Source organism: Balaenoptera ricei, chromosome 17 (genome assembly GCF_028023285.1).
Source record: "Balaenoptera ricei isolate mBalRic1 chromosome 17, mBalRic1.hap2, whole genome shotgun sequence".
Taxonomy (NCBI): domain Eukaryota; kingdom Metazoa; phylum Chordata; class Mammalia; order Artiodactyla; family Balaenopteridae; genus Balaenoptera; species Balaenoptera ricei.
In genome coordinates this window covers 10,942,312-10,962,402 of record NC_082655.1, presented here as the reverse complement: position 1 = coordinate 10,962,402, position 20,091 = coordinate 10,942,312, and the positions used below count along the sequence as shown (strand labels likewise).

The window sequence follows — 20,091 nt, the reverse complement described above, 5'->3', positions numbered from 1 at the left end:
ATCACTCCCCCACGCATGGAATGGCTGGGCTGCTGGGCACGCCTTTCCCTCTCTGCCAGGTACTGAGCCTCACACTCCCAGACACGGCAGATGCGCTTGGCAGGCTCCCCAGAGCCGAGAGGTACTGGGGGTGCGAAGGTATCGCCTGCGAAGGTATCCTGGAGACGCCCTTGGGAGGTGTTAAATAATCAGTCTGAGAACAGAAATCAGGCGCCACGTGAGACTTGTACGGTGCTACCCATAGCACTTTCAGATAAACGAGACTATGTTCTGGGGTCTGCTCTGGGCAAAGATATCTGATGGACAGAGAAGTTGGATGTGACAGAGGGCGCAGCTTCCTCATTTTCCCCTAATTCCCTTTTCACTCTGAGCATAAATGCTCCCTCTTTACCTACAACACCAGAACATCCCATCTAGCTAGCTCAACCTAATCTTGTTATGAAACTCAGATTTTTTCATTAACACTAACGTATAAACGATCACAACGTTACCTCTCCCAGGGGTATTTTCAATGTGACTGCGGAGCAGATCGTTACTATGGAGGTAAATGGTTCTAAACATTTTGGGGTCAAGAGCCCTACTGAAAATCCCATAAAAGTATGCGCTTTTCTCTCCAGGAAAATGCATATATGCACACAAATTTGCACACAATTTCAGGAGATTTTTGGATCCAGGAAGCCTATCTGTGAAACCCTGATTATGAACCCTTGTTCTAGTCAAATGGGTAAGATCCCAGTAACTATCTGGGCCTCAGCACATGTAGCCAAGAAATCACTCCTTGCCCCAAGTATAGAAGGGCAGCCCTTAACCTTATTTAGCCTTCTGTCTTCCTCTTCCTCTTGAGTTACACGGAGACCAAGTGATATTGGCCATATTACAAAGAAACGTGTTAAGAGAGTCATGGAGAGAGTAGGTGACTTTTTCAAGGCACACTCTAAGGGCAAGAGTCCTAGGCCTCATACTTTTACCCTAATTATCATACTTATGGATGATTTGGGGGTCCTACACTGTAGCCATTATAATCTTCATCAATTTCAATTAAACACAGGGAGCTGATGTTTTGCAAACACTAATGCTGAGAGAACAGTCTTCACAATCCAAGAACTCTGGTCCATTTGTTTGACACACTGACACCCACTCTTAAATAACCCTGGTCCGTATCGACCCACTGTCCTCTATTTGAACTCTATCTAGTTCTTACACCTGCTCAGTCCCTTAGATATGAGCTCTGAGTAATCACACACCTGTAACCCAATCTCCCACTGAGAGCAGAAATCTCTTCTGTAATATCCTCAACACCTGAACATCCAGTTTAGCTCGAGTATCTCCATTTATGGGGAGCTCATTATCACAATGGTCAGCCTCCTCTAATTGTGAGGAGCCTCTTCTTTTACACTGATCAGAAATCTGATGCCCAACAACTGTCATCCATTGGTTCTAATTTTATTTCTAGAAAGCAACATAGACGTGATGCTGGCCTGGCAGAGCTTACCGTCCAGCAAAGAAAACAGTCCATTTGATGAGTGATAACCATAAAATCGGATGAGTCCCGTAAGGAGGATGCAGTGCCCCTTTCAGAGGCACCTTTGTCCTTATCAGCCTTAGACCTGTTCCTGATTTGTGTAAGAACTCATGAGGAAGCTCTACCACTACCCCATGGGGGATGTCCTGAAAGAAGGAACAGAAAACAAGACCCTAAGTGCTTAATTTATTCTTCCACGATCCTTTCCTCATCATTCTGCATGAATGTAATCACATTTCAGCTGAGGTCAAAGTTTTAGGTTGAAAAAACAAGCGGAAGGATGCAAAAAAAAAAAAACGATGTTTACATAAAAGCACTAAGCTCCAATGATAATTTAATCATGGTGGCTTGCTAGCATTCTTTTGAGTTCTTAGTATGTGTCAAGCACTGTACTATCAGCCCTTGACTCGCATTTCCTCTTTTACTTTTTACAAAATCAGTCATTGAGTCATTCAGTCAACACATGTTTTTGCCCCTCTGCTATGTCCCAGGCACCATGCTGAGAGTTTAGGGTGGAGGACAGTAAGCCACGTGGTCCCTGCCCTGGAGGGGCTCAAAATTTCGTAAAAGGAAGGGCTATAAGCTCACAATTATAACATGGCATGATTCGTTGTAATTTAGGAGGGTGGAGGAACTAACCCTCCCTGGAATGGCTGTGGAGGCTTCAGAGAAGATGAGCTTGGTCTTGAAGAGATGAGGCAAGGGCCAAGAAGAAAAGGCACATGGGCACAGAGGCAAAGGAAGAGGAGTTCACACATGCTGGGGGGAAGACTGGGGTGGTAAGACTGTAAAGGACCTCCTCATACGCCAAGCTAAGGAGTATGAACTTACCTCCTGAAGGCAACCACCGGTAAATAGAAGCTTCTAAGCAAAGGAGAGACATAATCAGATGTATTTTATATCAAGATCACTCTGACCACAGTGTCCAATAGGGACTACAGTGGGAGAGAGAATGGAGACCAGCAGACCAGTGAAGCTGTTGTGAAGTGCAGGCGAGAGATAATAAGAGCCCGTTCTAGGAAACTAGCAATGGAGAGGAAGAATGGGCACCAGAATTAAGATATTTACTGATGTAGAATCTACAAGAGTTTGTGACTAGCTCAATCTAGGGGAAGAAAAAGCAGGAGCTGTGGCGCATGACCCTGAGGTTCCTAGCTTAGTGGACTAATTGAATGGTGACACCATCCAATCCCAAAACCTTTACACAGTTTTCATTCCTGTTCTCTTTCAACCTTTATCCCTGTAAACGCACATTGCTTCAGTTGGTATCTTCAGATGTCTGCAGCTATTTCCCAATACTTTTTCCTATTTCTCCAGTCACATTTATCATTTTAATGGCTGCAGAATATTTCATCATGTTGAAATAGCTCTGTTTCCTTCAGTTGCTAAAGGTCCACACCCTGCACGCCTGGTTCACCCTAGACTCATTTGGCTCTGGGCATTTTGCAAAGGATGAGTTGAGTTAGAAAGAGAGCCTTTAGGGGAAGGGTATTGGAAAAGCATAGCCTCAAGGGCCAGCAAAGCTGCAACTCTTGTGGGAGAGGCTGGGCAACTGTATTGCATGCAGAAATTGCAAAGCTGTTGAAAAGAACCTATCAACTGTGGGAATCCTGATGTCTAATTCCCTGTGGAAGCTGGTTCTCAAGTCCTAATCCATCTAATCCATTCATTCCTTCATTCATTTATTCCCTCTTGGAGCAATGCATTCTTGTGAAGCAGAGGGCAATAAAGCAGAGCTGAAAGCAGCTTTATTTAGCTGTGGATTTAGCCCCGCAGGGGTTTTGAAGTCTATTCAAAACCCTTCACAAGTGAACCTCTCAGAGCCTCAGTTTCCCCACAGGTTTGTTGTAAGGATTAGTTTGGGTAAAATTTGTACAGTATTTGGGACAGAACGAAGCATACATTAAGTTCAATAATTATTTTCAGTCTTGGATCCTTCCCTGTGCCTCCTTGACTCCCAACATTTTCCTTAGCTTCTGAGCACACCCACCAGGCGACAGTGCACATGCTGGAGTTCAGAGACTGAATCTGCCAGAGTGAAGCAGGGCACTCACTTCATCTCTCTAACCTTCCATTTCCCATCTGTGAAATGGGAATAAAAACCTATCCACGGGAATGCTGTGATGCTCTCATAAATACTATGTAGGAAAATATGTTCAAAACCCCAAAGCACGATGTCATTATTGACTATGACTGCTATTACAGACCTCACTGTTTTCTTGGTTTCTCGCCATTTAAAAAAATGATGACTTCAGCATAAGTTCCGTGGATTGTAATCACTGGGTCAAAGGATCTGAACATTGTTATGGTTCCTGATTGGTACGGCCCAGTCGCTCTTAGGACTCTGTGAATAGCTGCTGCCATCGTTAACTCATATACACCATTCAGTATGTTTAAGCGCCTCGATTACAGCTTTTGCTGCCTCTGTGTCCAGTCTTTGTCCTTAATCGAACATTCAGGAACTTCTCTCAACTGCTTGTCTCCTCCTCTTCAAGGAATGAATGAATACTGAATCCCTGAACAAAGAGGCGCCTTCCCAAATATTTTCAACACAGCCGAGGCTGAGGACTAAGACTCCAGGGTCATGCCTTTCAGATGAGTGTCCACCCAGGGGGTGCATTTAATGAACGCAGAAGAGGACGAGGAAGGAGGCCTGCGAATCCCTGAGCAGCACTCAAAGCCTGTCCAGCATGAAAGATGGCATCAGAGCTGCCCCTCGAAAAGAACCGAAGAACAAAGCCGACAGCTCAAACCCAACACATTCCTGTTATTTAGCAAAGCAGTCACCAGTCTCTCAGGGGCCATAAAGTTGTCCACGTGACCGTACTCCCCCAGTTACAGGGTGTATCTGTGAGCCTCCTCACATTTCCAAGTGTAACACATTTCTCACAAGTGGGCAGCTCCAGTTCAAGTTTCACCAGCCCTCTGAGTGACCTGCAGGAAAGCAGCAGACTCTGCCTTGCATCGGCTGGTCCTTGCCTGCGTCTCCAGTACGCTTTCCAGCATCTTCACGTGGCTGTCGCTCAGCCTCCAGGTTCAAGGGTCGCTTCCTCAAAGTGGTCCCATCATCTTTCCTAACGTCGACCATCCATCATCCATCATCCATCATAAAGTCTTCCCTTCCATCATCCCCTTATACATCACTGGCTTCTTTTTCCTTCATAGCACTTATCACAACCTGTAATTATTGTTTTTATTTTTGAGCTTAAAAACCATTTTAAATAAGAAAAGACTCTCAATACAATGTCAGCTCAGTGAAGTCAGAGGCCAGGGCTACCTTGCCCACTCCTACACCTGTGACTGTGCCCACCCAGCTCCAAAGAGGCCCTCAATAAATACATGGAATGATTTTTTTGGGTAAAAAGAGAGATTCCTGGCCCCCTCTACCTTTCTTTCACTCTGATTATATGAATAATACATGTTGTTTGCAGAAAAAAATTGGAAAATACAGATGAGCAAAAGGAAGAAAATATAAACACCCATGATCCAACCTCCCATACCTTGTGGATATGCTTCCAAATGTTTTTTTCTGTGTCTATACCCGTATAAAGATAATGCATATATTTTTATAAAAATGGTTCATATTCTGAATTATCATCTGCTGTGTTCATCTCAAGATTTATCTTAGTCACCTTTCCTTAACAAAGGTACTTCAGCACCTGGTTGTTAAAGGCTCTATAATACGTATATACTGGACCACGTAGCTACACCATAAAGTATTTAACAAGTCTCCCAGTGTTAAGCTAAAGGGGAGGTTTCTTCAATGTCCATAAAGGTAACATGTTGTAATACAGCACTTCCTTCTTGACAAGCTTCCCATTTTTTCCCTCTGTGTTTGTACTGCTTTAGAGCTGTATTTCTACAGAACTGTACTCCCCACCGCCCATTCACCACCTGGAGTTATTAGAGTCCCCGTCAACTAGAGAAGCAAAATTGTCTGCAGCCGGAAAAGCTGAAGTATGACGAAGCCAGGATGAGGCCTAGGAGTTCAATTCGGGAATCTGCTGCTGATACAGGCGACAGAAATAAAGAACGTGTTTTCTTGCCAAGACTTTAACGTAAAAAGAGGAAAAGAAAGACTTTCTGTACGTCTTTACTTCTCCTTCCCAAGCCCTGTTTAGAGGCCAAGTTTTTCCCAAGAGGGATGGGCTGGTCCACGGAGTTTACTGCTGTCGTAAGCAGTCCACAGGCCAAAGCCCACTGCCCCGTTTAAAGCAGAGGTGGCTGCAGAAAAGTCTAAGAGGGCACGCAAGGATGTGCTGGCCTTTTCCACAAACAGCTCTCTCAGCCCCATGTGTGGTTCCGGAGCCACTTGGCATTTTCAGCTCTGACAGTCACACCCTCCACGAGAAAAGGCCTCCCTCTGCCCACCTGGCACAGCAGACCCCACTCCAGCAGGACCCGTCGGTGTGCCAGGGCGCCCGCTGCCTGGACCACCTGCCCACCCCCCCTGCAGGTGGGCCACCTTGTCAAGATGCACAGGCACAGGAGGGGGTCACTGAAGGTGGGGCTGAGATGATATAAAATCAGAGATGGTGCCGGAGGGAGGGAAGGGAGAGGAAGGGCTGGGTGGGCCATCCATTCCCGGGCCTCACCACCCTGTGACCCAGAAACCCAAATAGAGGTTAATCTGCTATTCCACCACCTTATATGGCACCCCATTGGAGGCAGAGGGAAACTATCTGTAAAGAAATAGAATGCCTAACTGTGTCATCAGTCACTAATTTATCGATGCCATTTAAAAAAGATTTTGTGTGACTTCCCTGGTGGTCCAGTGGGTAAGACTCCGCACTCCCAATGCAGGGGGCCCAGGTTCGATCCCCGGTCGGGGAACTAGATCCCGCATGCATGCCTCAACTAAGAGTCCGCATGACACAACTAAGACTCCACATGCCGCAACTAAAAAAAAAAAAAAAAGATCCTGCATGTCACAACGAATATCCTGCGTGCCACAATTAAGACCAGGGCAGCCAAAATAAATAAATAAAAATAAATAAATAAAAATAAAAATAACAAAGATTTTGTCTGAACTTACAGTTACCAAAAGGGAAGGGGGGGCGGGTAGAGGGATAAATTAGGAGCTTGGGATTAACAGATAAACACTACTATAGATAAAATGTATAAACAACAAGGACCTACTTATAGCACAAGGAAGTATATTCACTATCTTTTAATAACCTACAATGGAAAAGAATCTAAAAAACAATACACACATATAACTGAATCACTGTGCTGTACACCTGAAACTAACAAAACATTGTAAATCAACTATACTTCAATTAAAAAAAAAAGATTTTGTATGTGTTTTCCAGAAATACCATGGTTAGAGAAAAGAGAAGGGAATTTGGTTTGAAATACAATGATGACAGAACGAACTATTACCACCAACACCTCTGATCAATGGTTTCATTTCGGCTGGTTTTGAACAAAATGATTTCCACTCGTTTTATAATTCAATCCTTATAATGACATCATGAGAAAGATTTCATTGCTCCCAGTTTCCAGGTAACAAAATTCAGGTAAGGTACAAAAAATTTTTAAGTATTTTGCTAGAGGTCACAAAGCTACTAAGAGATGGAGCCAGGATTAGACCCCAGGTCCTAGAGCTGTTTATATTCATGAGTCACTCAACCTTCCTTGCTTCCCACCCCTCCTTTCTTTCTACAAATATTAATTAAACCACTTAATGTCAAAGCTCCATCTAAAACACTAGACTAGTCATTTATAAAATAGGCACACGCGGAGCAAATAAGCCCGTGCGCCAAAACTACTGAAGCCCGCGCACCTAGAGCCCGTGCTCTGCAACAAGAGAAGCCACCGCAATGAGAAGCCCGCGCACTGCAACAAAGAGTAGCCCCCGCTCGCCTCAACTAGAGAAAGCCCACGCGCAGCAACGAAGACCCAACGCAGCCAAAAAATAAATAAGTAAAAATTAAAAATAAAATAAAATAGTCACAATAACCACCTAACTCACTGCTATTGTCAGGGTTAACTAAAATAATAGATGGAACATGAAATCGCTAATATTCAACCACTTTTTACTCTAAAAACAGCAATTACATACAGCTAAATCTAATAGGGTCCTGGTCTTGGTAAACTCTTAAGTGGTAAAAAAAATGTACATTACAGACTATCTTGGGTTTTGAAATTTGCGGTTTTAGTATTCAGACTCGGAAGGCTGTATATCACAGTGGCTGAGAGCTCAGACCCTGGACTCAGAGTCTGAATCCCTTAATTCTCTCATCTATAAAAAAAAATAGGAAAGTAGGGACTTCCCTGGTGGCGCAGTGTTTAAGAATCCACCTGCCAATGCAGGGGACACGGGTTCCATCCCTGCCCGGGGAAGATCCCACATGCCGCAGAGCAGCTAAGCCCGTGCACCACAACTACTGAGCCTGCACTCTAGAGCCCGCGAGCCACAACTGCTGAAGCCCACGCGCCTAGAGCCCATGCTCCGCAACAAGAGAAGCCACGGCAATGAGAAGCCCACGCACTGCAACGGAGAGTAGCCCCCGCTCGCCGCAACTAGAGAAAGCCCGCGCGCAGCAACGAAGACCCAACGCAGCCAAAAATAATTAATTAATTTTTTAAAATAGGAAAGTAATGGTATTCACTTTCAGAATTAAGTTATTTCATGTAAAGCACTTAGCGCACTGCCTGGCAAAGGTAAGTGCTCAATAAATAGTAGTCTCTTCTATTATTTGTTATTATTGTTATTATTAACTTGCTACTTTCATTAAGACAGTATTTGCATAAAGCTGCCCATATTAGCATTATGTATAATAAAAACCAGAAACAAATGAAATTTCCCACGATAGGGAAACTGCACAGTTGGGTTTGAAAGAACTGTCTTTAGAATTAATGAAAACCAATTTAATTAAAATTTAAAAGCTCCTGCTTTGCCACTTAGGGGCCATATAATTTTGAGCAAATCATTTCTTTTCTCTGGATCTGTTTCCTCACTTCGAAAATGAAGGGTCTGCTCTCAATGACTCATAAGCCCTCTCCAGATTTAAAGTTTATATTCCTAAGGTTCTAAATAAATCATAATCCATCAACATCAAGGATAATAAGCAACCCCTAGGTACACAGAAAGATGATAGCAACATGAGAAAATATTTTATGAATTAATAATCCCAACCTTCTTTAACCCTGTTTTTTTTTTTTCTGTAACAGTGATTACCTCCTAACAGAATTTGTATTATGTTTATTGTGAATATGAAATAAGTGGAAGCACCAGGAGAACAGGGATGTAGGTCTGGTTGATTCACCAATCTGTCTATCCCCAGCCACTAGAGTGATGCCTGGCACATAGTAGGAGCTCAATTAACATTTGTTGATGGAAAATTTGTGAATATTAAGTTAAAAGAGCAAAGTACAAAAGTATATATATAAAATAGAATGTCATTCATATAAAATATCTACACTTATGGGAAAATGGCAAATGGGATCAGAGAAGTTAAAACTCAACGACAACACAATGAGAGCAGGGATGAAAGAATTTTACTTTCCTTCAATGTTTTGAACAATTTTATTTGTTCAAAAAGATAGCATTCGAACAGAGAAGCATGTAGAGAGGAGAAAAGTGAAAGAGAAATGGAAGTAGCCTAGGGAAATGGGAGTGGACCTGAAGGAGGGCACGAGGAAGGGCTGGAGGGGCCATAGGGGATAGAAGGCTCTTGGGGGTTAGTTACTCTGTGAATGGAAACAGAATCACAGGGGCAGAAGGAAAAGTAGGTAATTTGATGCAGAAAAGAAAAGCCAATTTATTTTGAACTTTTAATTACAAGCTAATATCTATTAAACTATTCCCAGGTTGATAGAAGTTCCCCATTAACTGCCTCAATCAACGGAAGCTTTGGTGAATTTGAGCACTAAGGGGCCCTTGGGGTGTTACCTGTTCCTGTTCTCATCAGTCCTGAGCCTTCTTTTGAGCAGCTGCTGTGGATGCAAGAAGAATGAGGCCCACATACTACGGTTAACTGGTAAACCATAGGTCTTTCATGAACCAATTGATCGACAATTCCATCCAGAGTCACACACTGGGGGGAACACACAAAGTACAGGAAACAACCTTCCCTTCCAGGGGATGAAAGGCACACTACCTTATTACAATACAAAGCAACACACAACTGCCAAAGAAATTGATACAGACAAATGGCCTGGAAAATTAAAGGGAAAGAATCATTCCTTTTGGTTTGGGGGAGTCTAAGGGGAGGGGGAAGGGAGGAGATGTCCAGCCTTGTCCTGAACTTTATCAAATCACTGGGCCCCTAGTGCTGTTTGTGGACTTAATCTTGAACCCTTCACCTGGTCCTGTCTTGCCTTTGGGATCACATGCTACTCTGAATGCCTCCAGTCTCCAACTGCTCGCTTGAGCTGTTCATCACGGCCATGCCTGTGAACTTTGAGCGAAGCAGGTCAGATCCCCAGCTGGGAGAGTCCTTGGGACCCGTGTTTCTTGTTTCCAGCACATAACATAATTGTAATTGTATGGTGATTTGTGTACTTCCCTGAACACTGTGAGCTCCAGCAGGGCAGAAGCCATCCTGTTTTGTCATCGCTGTATCCCAGTGCTAGCACAGAGCCGGGCACCATGCCTGCTACAAGGCATGCACTCAAACCGTTGCAGCTTGTCAAAGAGATGGCATGGGTCCAGCTTGAGTTAACCCAGGCCTAGGGCCTTTACCCTACTCTGAACCCCCAACATGGCCACAGCCCTGGAACCAGGGAATTGGATAAGCAGCTTAAGAAGGTGAGATTTAAGCCCTCCCCAAAGTAGCCAAAACGATAAGGTCATTAGCTGTGTGACCCAATAGTTGAAATACAGAGCTTTAGACAGTACAATAGGGATAAGTCAAACAGGAGCTAAGAGCCTGGAAAGAGTTTAGATTCTCACAGTTTCGAATTTGGGGGCTACAGAAGAAAAGATATTGCATAAGGTTAAAAACAAAAAAAAAAAGAAAAAGAAAAAGAATAAAGGAAACCTTTCCAAGAGAGAACCAATATGGTCCAAGTTAAGAAGAAGCTTAACTGGTTTAGCTAGCTTCCTCTCTAAAATCCTGGTGCTGATTTCATGTTAGAAGACAGGTTTACAGGGGCTTCGCTGGTGGCGCAGTGGTTGAGAATCTGCCTGCCAATGCAGGGCATACGGGTTCGAGCCCTGGTCTGGGAAGATCCCACATGCCGCGGAGCAGCTAGGCCCGTGAGCCACAACTGCTGAGCCTGCGTGTCTGGAGCCTGTGCTCCGCAATGGGAGAGGCCGCGACAGTGAGAGGCCCCCGCACCGTGATGAAGAGTGGCCCCCGCTCACCACAAGTAGAGAAAGCCCTCGCACAGAAACGAAGACTCAACAACACAGCCAAAAATAAAATAAAATAATTAATTAATTAATTTTTTAAAAAAAACCTATCCTTCCTCATTGTTTAAAAAAAAAAAAGAAGACAGGTTTACAGAGAGAGCATCCCTCCTCAGTTGTTTTTTTTTTTTTAACAGTATCTCCTTTTTTACTTTTTAAATTTTATTTATTTATTTTTGGCTGTGTTGGGTCTTCGTTTCTGTGAGGGCTTCCTCTAGTTGTGGCAAGTGGGAGCCACTCTTCATCGCGGTGCGCGAGCCTCTCACTGTTGCAGCCTCTCTTGTTGCGGAGCACAGGCTCCAGACGCGCAGGCTCAGCAACTGTGGCTCACAGGCCTAGTCGCTCCGCGGCATGTGGGATCTTCCCAGACCAGGGCTCGAACCCGTGTCCACTGCATTGGCAGGCAGATTCTCAACCACTGCGCCACCAGAGAAGACCCCCTCCTCAGTTTTAATGCACAGAAGAAGACAGCGGAATGCTACCATGCCCCAGCTCTGGTCCTGTCTGAACCCACAGACTTGAAGAAATGTCTGTGGTGTCCACTTCAGCATTTTATTTAACATTTTTGTTTAATAGGTCACTTGTATTAATGAGTGCCTGCATCAGAGTTTCTGAATGAATCACCTAATTTTAGACATGGAAAGAACCTTGGAATTGACCTTTAATCTAACATTCTGCTCTTTAGAAAGTGGAGGGGCCCAAGACAGGTCCAGAGGGGGCCCACAGAGCACAGCCCCCCAGGCCTGGACTCCGGGCCTGGAGTGAGGAGCACACGGGTTCCCGTCTACACTGTCAGAGAACTGCTGAGTTCACTTCCAAAGGTGAGTCTGGATCACTGAGGCGTCAACAGAGTCATGCAAAAAAATCTCTACTAATAAGCAGTGTGTAACATTCAGTGTGGTATCTGGTGTGATCTTCCAGGGTAAACAAGGTCAATTAAAACATTACCCTTATTTGGCCCTTCATTACTCACAAATCTCTTCCAAGGTAGAAAAAAAAAAAGTTAGGAGACATGTACAGACGGATAAAGAAACAAGTGGGACTTCCCTGGTGGCGCAGTGGTTAAGAATCCGCCTGCCAAGGCAGGGGACACGGGTTCGAGCCCTGGGCCAGGAAGATCCCACATGCCGCGGAGCAACGAAGCCCGTGCGCCACAACTACTGAGCCTGCGCTCTAGAGCCCGCGAGCCACAACTACTGAGCCCACGTGCCACAACTACTGAAGCCCGCGCACCTAGAGCCCGTGCTCCGCAACAAGAGAAGCCACCACACGAGAAGCCCGCGCACCGCAACAAAGAGTAGCCCCCACTCGCCACAACCAGAGGAAAGCCCCCGTGCAGCAACAAAGACCCAACACAGCCAAAAATAAAATAAATAAAAATTAAAAAAAAAAAAAAAAGAAACAAGTGGAAATGCAGATTTCATGGGACTTCCCAATCACCCTTAAGTGAGGAATGGTATCGTTCTTGGTAGTAATACTGAACTACTCACAGAGTTCCTATAAATACTATTCCCTGCTGTTGTGTCTTTGCCCATGCTGTTCCCTCTATTACAAACACCCTTCCCACCACTCCCATACTTCCCGTCCAAACTACCCACCAAGACTCCGGTCAGGCATCTCTATGGACATTGGATAAGGATTTCAACGTGAATTAGTTCCTGTTTTTACCTTTCAGTAACACACAGCCCTACTTAAACTGGCGGTCCTTCTAGGAGGTTTCAAAAAGACTAGCAATGGTATGAGGTTTGCATAGCACCATGTCCTCCATTGAGAAAAGAGCTACAGAAATACAAGGTAATGTTTTATTAATTTATTTCACCTGATTCCTTGAACTGATTTTTTTTTTTGATGGATGAATCAACCAACCCAAGATTAACAGCCTGGTTTACTACACTCATTTCTCTTTCCAAGCCACAAGCCAAAATAAACTCCCCCTCAATTTATAATTTTGCAAAATGTGCTTTTGCGTGTCGACTCCTGAATCCACTGTGGTTATTAAAAGGATGGCTGCATCTGTCAGGATGGGCCAGGTTACTCTGTGGTAACAAACAAGCCCTAAATCTCAACCCCAATGATGACCACACTGGTCACTCTGGGATCAACACGAGGAACCCAACAACTCCATCTTTGTAGACTTTACCTGACACTCTGGATTAAGCAACTCTGTAGCTGACATCAGTTTCAAAGACATGACCCCCTCCTTTCTTTATCCAACCACCTATAAAGCTGTCTTGCAGGGCTGCCGTGCGGACTGGATGTGATTCTGTTTGCTAGACACCCAGGACACTGCCTAGCTTATAGGCGGCAGTTGGTAAATGATAATGGTGGCTCGTACCCCTGTCATTACCATTATCCCTACTCATCTTCAAATGATGATAACGATGTTATTATTATAATTCTCATACACCAGTGGTTCCTTTACTCATCGGCACATTGGAATCACCTGGAGAGCTTAAAAACTACCAGTGCTTGTGTCCCAGCCCCAGAGTCAGTGAATTAATGCATCTAGCGTGTTACCCTGGCTTTGGAATTTTGAAAGCTCCCCAGGTGATTCTCATGTGCAGACAAGTTCGAGAACCACCATCATAGAGGCAGCAAGATTCACATCTATACAGACACATATGTCCCTGTGTACACACACCAGCTGGTCTGCTGCCAGGTTCCATAAATCCAGCCACCTTTATGACAGTGGTATTCATATCATTCGGGTGAGGTTATGAGTGGCAACAAATAGCCCCTAAATATTAACTCTAACAACAACTACGGTGGGCACCGTCCAGGGTCAACTAGATGAGCCCAGCAACCATGTTTTTCTGGTCTTTACCTGACACTGAGGCCTATGCAGTTTACCCTCAGACCTCATTTCCTCTTTACTTTCACAAGTTTGCCAGGCCCATAGTAAATCAGAGCCAAAAAATTATACTAGTGGAGACAGATTGGGAGGACATCTGGTCAAAGGAGAGCCACCAAAAGCTATTAGTAACTGAGACTATGAGTTTGTTAATTCTCGATCCCCAAGACCCAAAACATAGTAGCCAACTGAAGAGAAATGTGGATAGGTAAATTCATTATCATCACTAATTACCTTAGAAGTGAAAAGCAGACGCAGAAACTCGAAAAGTACAGCATCTAAGTTGAAAACCTTATGGGTCAAGTGTTTACCAACCATCATTTTGATTTCCCTCTTTTTGTTCCTTTCTCTCAGGATGAAATTACGTCTGCTGGGGTGGAAATGAGATCAGGAGATCTATGAACAAAACAAGGGCCTTTCACCTGGCAGCAAAGCACAAGACATGCACGCTGGGTGCAGGCAACAGTATGAACACAGACATTTTGCCACCAGCACACAAGCAAAATCATCTCCTGCTCTGTTGGATGCTAAGGCTCTGCAGAGTCTGGAGAAAACTAAAAATCCAACTTGTTTGCCCTTGTTTGGGCCGTTTAATTTAGGAATCACTCTGGCTTTACATAAACTCTTTACCAAAAAATGTATTCTGTGCTGTGAACACTCACGTTAACTTGGGGCCCAGGGGGAGGAAGCATTGTATATGATTACATAATAGTTACTCTATTATTTTAAAACCAAATGGAAGCCTCAGGCAGCAAAGTCAAAAGGAGAGAGAAATCATTTTTGTAAAACTATCTGAATGCAACCATCTCTCCTGATGCATTGTGAGCTAACAATTGTTCTGCTTTTCTCAGAAGCTCATTCAATTATCTGTTGCTTATCTGGACCAGGGAGAGGGGTTTTCCTCCCATTTAGACTTAGTTAAAGAAAAAAAGCAGGCAGGATCCCTCTAATAAAAGCCTGAAATGAAAAGCAATAACTACTCCCAAGGCCCTGCTTATTGTGGAGGAGTCATTAGAGGAAGCTTTGAAGGGTTTTTGTTAATCTATTTTCACTACATCACAAAAAGGAGAGGAAGAAATGTGGGATCCACAGTCTCAAAACACCTTGCTTCCCTCTCCTAGGTGTGCAATTGCCAGCAAGCCACTTAACCTCTCTGAACTTGTTTGTTCACCTGTAAAATGGAAATACCTGCTTGACAAGAACATTATAAGAACTGAGAAAACATGTAATGTGCCTAGGCTTCAACAATGTAAACACTCCTTCCTCTGATCGCTGCCAAACTCTCAGGAAGCTCACTAGAATGGGAGCTTTTTAAGAGAAGGGACAATGCCTTACTCATCTTTCTATACCCAGATCCTAAACGCTGCCCCTTAGAGAGAGCAATTGCTTCTTTAACATCTGTTCCATTCCTGTCCCACCAAGCAGCATCCCTCATTCATTCACACCTCATCTCCAATTCCAGGGGTGGGTCCGGAATGGTCTAAGCCAATCAGTGTTATCCCATTTCCTCTGCCACCATGATTGGTTGAGAGATAGGGCGTGTCCTGAGACGATCCAATCCGAGGGAAGCTCAGAAATTTTGTTCAATGGCTCTGGGGAGAGAGGGCAGCTCTTTCTTCCCTGGATGTAAACAAGCAAGCGTGCGTTCTGAGAGGTACCAGCAGCCAGGCCACCACACAGGACAGCTCTCCTCTGTACTTCTTAGAGCACGTGTATTCTACGTGGTGTCTCCTGGTGCTGAACAATACAGAAGCCCTGCTGGCAGCCCTCTCACTATTATGAAGGGAGTCACCAGAGAATAGAGCCAACAGACAGAAGTGCAGAGCCAAGAGAATCACAAAAAGAGGAAGCTGGAGCCCTGATCAAAGTGTGCCTGAAACCTACATTACCTCTCCATTTTTTGGTTATGTGGACCATTCAACTGCTTCTATCAATTATCCAATCTGAACTGGGTTTTCTGTCCCTGGCAACTCAAAGCAGCCTAATACACCCTCTTGCAGGGCTGAATGAATCACTGAACAGAGAATTGTGCAGAAACATTATCGCTCTTTCAGTGACTTAACTCAGACTTCAAGTTCCCTAGGAGCAGGAGCCCTCATTGGTCTTGGTCATCCCATATCCAAGCGCCTGACAGAGTTTCTGGACCCTGGTCCTCGATAAGTACTTTTTAAAATAAGTGAATGGAATGAAACCAAAGCACCTGGGGCTTCAGAAGCTTCCAGAGCCCCACTCCCCAGATGTGTCTCGATCAGAGGAGCATGAAGAGGAAGCTCGTAGGATTTGGAGCCATCAGATAGGCCTGAGCTCAAGTCAAAACTCCAAATGAACTTCAGCTTCCTCGCCTGTAAGATGAGGATAATAATACCCATCTTCCTGAGCAAGAGGAGCCATGCGAAAGCACTCAGGGGAGGCCATATTCAGGAAATACGTATTTCCCTCCTTCCATTCAGCTAACCCTGCTTCATACTGTGGGTTCTGATCCGGAGTTCAGAACATAGAGTCATCATATGGACATGATGGTGGGCCACACCCCAGATCACTCAGCAGAGCCAGCCTTGGGACAGGTAACACACACCCTGAGCCTCCCATCCTTCGACACAAACCCACTCCCTTTAGGAGAGGGGTCTTGGGCAGAAGGCATATATAAAACCAGGTTGTCCAGCTTTCTGGCTGTGGTGCTTCCTTTTGGCTTTGCTGTTTGCTTCCTCTCACAAGGGGTGTGAGACTTGTGCAACTGGCAGTATCCCAGATCTGCACATCCCTAGAGGCTGTTGATTCAACCATTTACAGTGATGCAGAACTCAGCTCAACTGGCAGCTCCAAGAGGGGCAGGAACCTTGCTTCATTCACTGGGCTACCCCCAGCACCCACAAAACACCCAGTGAAGTATTTCCTGAGTACATGAATAAAGACGAATGTGTGGACAAACAGAGTGATGAAATCAAGATTCTCGAATAAAACTGTAGTAAAACCCTGTTAGTTAGTACACAGACTGCTGGTTATGCAGCAGGTAAATCAAAGACCAGGGAATGAGAGAGGGCTTCTGAGGCTGACAGGTGTGGACCAAATTCTGGTCCTAGAATTCTAGTGACTACTCCTGGGACCTCAGGCAAGTTCCTAAACTCTCTAAGCCAGTTTCTCTCTGACAAACACAACTACCAAGATTAGATAAGAATTTTTAAATGCATCTGTAAAACAGGGAGTAAAGATTGAGAGAATATACATCAAAATACTAATAGCAATTAGCCCTAGGTAGTTAGATTATGGAAGGACTTTTATTTTTCTCTTTTCTTGTGCATTTTTGGATTTTCTATAATGAACATAAATTGGTGGTCTAATAAAAATAAAATGAAAATAAAAGTAGGGTGGTGGCAATTAAAGCATCTAGCCTAGAACCTATGACACAACGTAGGAACCCAGCAAATGTTTCGTTCCCATGAACACCCTTCAGACATTCGGAAACAGCCATCATATGTCTCCTATTTCTTGTTAAGTATCTCAGCTAATTTAATGTCATCCTTACATGACTTGATTTCAAGGCCCTCTTTTATCCTCCTCTCTGCAAAGGCTCCATCTGTTAAAACCTCACTCCGGGTATCGTATAACCAGCTCACAGAATCAGTAGCAGCTCTTGTTTGCTCATTCATCTGTTAATTCATTCACTGGGTAAACACTGATTAAAAACCTACTATATTGGACATCCTTGCTTTTGCCTAACCCCCGTTCACAAACGGTTCCCAGATTTTCTCAGGGAACATCTGCCTTCCCTCATTCTCAGTTCTTGGGCTCTGGGAGGTGCAGACCCGACCCCAGCTTCTTCAGGGGGCGGACATTTGATCCAAGGTGGCCAGTCAGGGCATCTCATTCACCTGGCCACAGGGATTGGTTAGGAACGGGCACCAATCAGGGAAGACCAATCAGAGACATTAAGACTTTTGTTGAACTGTTGGGTAAGTGGCCTTTTCTCCCCTGCTGCTAGAACTGCTGACAGGTATCTTGCCACCACGATCCAAAAAGAAATAGTAGGCAGCGCTGAGAGATGGAGAAAACCTGTGTAAGCCTTAGCAACACCGTCTAAGCCTCCATGCCTTCAGTTCCATCCCTGGACTTTGCAGCTACATAAACCAGCAAATCCCCTTTCTGTGGAAGCCAGTTCAAGGTGGGGTTCTGTTACGAGGTCAAAAGAATCCTAACTCATGAAATTTGAAGTGCCGTGACATAAGCTGCGTGCTGGCTATAAACAGATGAAGCGAGAGGATCCAGGCCATCTTTCTTGGCACTTGGTCTGAGGTGGAGATAGCTACAAACAACTACAATTATTCAAAGCCAGTAGAACTTCCCTGGCAGTCCAGTGGTTAAGACTCCGCGCTTCCACTGCAGGGGCCATGGGTTCGATCCCTGGTCGGGGAAGTTCCGCGTGCCGCGCGGTGCGGCCAATAAATAAATAAGTAAATAATAATAACAACAAAAGGGCATTAAAAAAATAAAGCCAATAAGATAATTGCTTGAACTAAATACTACACAAAGCAATGCTCAGAGCAATGGGAGCACAGGGAGGAGGAGTCAGGGCGGGCCTCCTGCAAGAAACAGCATTTCAACTTCCTCTGTATCTTCATTCAGGCAGTGAAGATAGAATTACTGTTTGGGGAAGTCAACACGGTTGATACACAGTCATCTCACAGTAAACTAAAAGCACTACATCCCACATTGCAGCATGGCCAATGATACTTAAAGCACTAAAGGGTGCCCTCTGGATGAGCCCACAAAACAGCAACAGCCGAGAGCAGGGTCAAACGGCCCTCCCTTGCAAGAATTTCACCCCAGTGTTACAGATGATGTCACACTCTTAAATAATATTCAGGTCAGGTTTTGTGATTTTGATTCCATGAACTTAAGTTTTGACTCCAGTTTTTCTGCCCGTTTGGATTACTGTTGAACAAATCACAAAAACATTACAGCAGGGGCTTCCCTGGTGGCGCAGTGGTTGAGAACCTGCCTGTCAATGCAGGGGACACAGGTTCGATCCCTGGTCTGGGAGGATCCCACATGCCGCGGAGCAACTAGGCCCGTGCGCCACAACTACTGAGCCTGCGCTCTAGAGTCCATGAGCCACAACTACTGAGGCCCGTGCTCCTAGAGCCCATGCTCCGCAATGAAGAGTAGCCCCCGCTCTCCACAACTAGAGAAAAGCCCCTGCTCAGCAGCAAAGACCCAATGCAGCCAAAAATAAATAAATTAAATAAATAAATTAAAACAGAAACATCACAACAGCCCTCTCAAGATGAATAACCTACTTACTGAATTTATTACCAAATGATGAGAGAGAGAGAGCGAGCGAGCAAGCCTCTGGTTCCATAAAACATGTCATGATGGGCTAGAAACGTGGCTGATTGCTGAAAACAACAAGGGCAACAATGAAAGCACCTCTGGGAACATCTATTTTGCTAAGAAAGGCCCTGAAGGTCCCTCTTTTTAAGTGAACAGAGCCAATGTCTCTTAGATCTTTGATGATGTGAACTCAACAGGAGAGTTGTGAAGATAAAATAAGTCAGAAAAGGAGGACAGCGCAGGACAAATTCTCCTTGCCTTTGTGGTTTCTAAACACATCAGCGATTCATTTGGTCCAGAAACACAGCTCCAACTTTCCAGAGCAAAGAATCTTAGAGCTGGAAAAATTAACACTGATAGAACACTTCCAGGTGGTCTCAAGAGAGATTCCGGGGATTAATGGCAGGAGGGAGAGAGGCTTGAGATGCCTTGCAGATAACTGGGATTGCTAAGAAGCAGCTTGGTTCCCTCTGTTCACAAAGCACTTTTAAGATTGCTGTTGAATTCCACTTCTTCTCCTTGCATGCCACATGACTTCCCACAAAGACTTTACCTCCCCTCTTCCTGAAAATGGGATTATTGTTTATCACACACTGACCAGGCCACTACTAGAGTCCAGGAAGAGTCAGACAATGGAGAGACCCACAGCGTATGACAACACGGGCAAGTGCCTGGTCCTTGGCACGTGCTCAATAAATGCTGGGGATCAGCAACCCATGGAGACCTGCCAATCTCCCCTAAAAATAAGAGGGGTTTGGGTTGAAAGCTCCCAAAGTGAAGTTTTTGTTAATTAGTTTGTTTTAAACAACAACAAAAATATCATATGCTTATGCTTAAAAAAAAAAAAATTTTTTTTTTGGTTGCTCTCTGCGGCGTGTGGGATCTTAGTTCCCCGACCAGGGATCAAACCTGCGCCCTTGGCGGTGAAAGCACAGAGTCCTAACCACTGGACCGCCAGGGAATTCCGTAAAAATTTTTTTTAAAAAAAGGATATACAGTAAGATATCCTCCATCCACCCCAGACCCACCATT

At 44.6% G+C, this 20,091-nt stretch overlaps 1 protein-coding gene across 3 annotated transcripts in view; it reads right to left on the bottom strand.

Annotated features, from left to right (window-relative positions):
* CYRIB (CYFIP related Rac1 interactor B) overlaps positions 1–20,091 on the bottom strand; it is a 150,608-nt gene that overhangs the window by 88,200 nt on the left and 42,317 nt on the right. The window lies entirely within an intron of this gene.